Below are 2,009 nucleotides of genomic sequence, written 5' to 3'. Positions count from 1 at the left end.
TATGGTAATTAAAATTTCATGGTGCTTCCCCAAAAAATTAAAAATAGAATTGTCATATGATCCAGTAATTCTGCTTTTGAATATACACCCAAAAGAATGGAAGGAGCTACCTGAAGAGAGATTTATACATCCATGTTCATGGAAGCTTATTCACAACAGCTAAATTATGGAAACAACCCAAGAGCCCAAAACAGATCACAAAAACACACACACAGGTATTTTTCAGACTTAAAAAAGAAGAAAATTCTGACACATACTAAAGCATGTAAGTGAAATAGAACCAGTCACAAAGAAACAAATAGTTAATTTCACGTATGAGTTACCTTAAGTAATTCATAGAGAGAAAAAATAAAGTGGTGGTTTCTAGGTGCTAGGGGGAGGAGGGAATGGAGATTTTTTGTTAACTGGTAAGGGGTAGCAAGATGAAGAGTTCTGGAGACAGGTGGTGGTGATGGGTGCACAATAATGTGAATGTATATAATGTCACTGAATACACTTAGAAGTGGCTAAGATGGTAAATTTTATGTGTATTTTACTGCAAATAATTTACTGATTACATACACAAATAAGGTATATTGGAGAGATTACCTATGAAAGGGAAGAACAGAGATTTTTTTTCTGTTTTCTGATCCTTGGATAATAATTATAATCTCATTTCCCGGTACCACCTTTTTTCCCTTTAGTGGAATACCAGCCAAAATCACAACCTTCTCCACATCCAGAAATCTTGTCACTATTTGACATTTCCACTCCTTTCTTGCTTTCTAGCAAGTTGGTGAACTCAGAGAACTTCTTAAATTAGAAACCATCCTTCCCCTTAGAGGGTTCACGTTCCTGTATTGATACATAAACAAGAGAAGGGGTGATAACAGAACAATATGGTGTGTCAATTTCTGAAGTTCACCTAAAGTTCTTATGGTGTTGAACTCAAGAGGGCTTCCTATAGTACCTCACACCATCTTGGGGACCAAGAGAAGTAGTATTAGTGGTAGTATAAAGCATAAAATTTCTAATTTGATAAGACATTTACTAAGAAATGTCATGCATAATAGCCTACTAAGATGAACGGCTTATTTTGTTTTAAATAGTTATATGATTATGAGGGCAGAGTGGAGAGAAAATGATTAAAATGTAGAAGACTAAGTGGTTTACACAGAAAAAATTTCAAGCTCTAAGTCCACAGGAATGAACAAAAGTTATCTAATAAACAACTGTTTCAAGGGTCAAGAGTGAAAGGTAAGATTATAAAAATTCTGTTAAGTGAGAAAATTTAATAATGGATTCTTATTTTTAGTGGCCAAGAAAGGTGTCATTTATTTAATTTGAGTAGAAAAACTAACAGATGAACTCAAGGCAACTCCAAAACTTCCTATATGATTGATTGAAAAACTTGTGACAAAAGCAGATGCTTTAACTGGAAAAGTTTCTTTCATAGCTTTGTCTCTGGGTTTTGTTACTGTCAACCAAATTAGGGAAAAATATTACAATGTGTTTGAGCAACTGTGCCTCCATCACAGCCTTTTAGGTTAATATAAAAAATATGTTTGAAAATATTAACGGAAGTTATATATTTTTTGCTTTTTTCAACAAGAAAGCTATTGATTCTTTTAAATGTTCTATCATTTATTTTTCTATCAGAAAGAAAAAAATGCATAGAGCATGGTTCTTGTGTGGATGAAAAGCTCCAGCTCTTTTCTTTTCATTAAGCAGAAATTCACCACCTGGTAAAATTAGGATATTTAAAATTTTTTAAACAATAATAAATTTTTATGAATCTTATTTTCCTCAGTGGTGAGAGAACACCTTGCATTTCCCTACATTTGACATGATGATATAATTCAAGTCTGTTAACCTGGGTGTAAAATAAACTCCTCTTAGACTTTCACATTTAAAAATTTCAAAACATTTCAATAAACAAGTTTGTTGTTGGAGAAGACTTTTGAGGGTATCAAAAATAATGAGTTCTTCATCTGAATTAATTTGGATAAAAAGAGAAACATTTAGCTTCA

The sequence above is a fragment of the Moschus berezovskii genome, chromosome 6 (genome assembly GCF_049115385.1).
Source record: "Moschus berezovskii isolate FMDL1 chromosome 6, NW_MosBer_1.0, whole genome shotgun sequence".
NCBI classification, from domain to species: domain Eukaryota; kingdom Metazoa; phylum Chordata; class Mammalia; order Artiodactyla; family Moschidae; genus Moschus; species Moschus berezovskii.
This window is presented reverse-complemented; position numbering follows the sequence as displayed.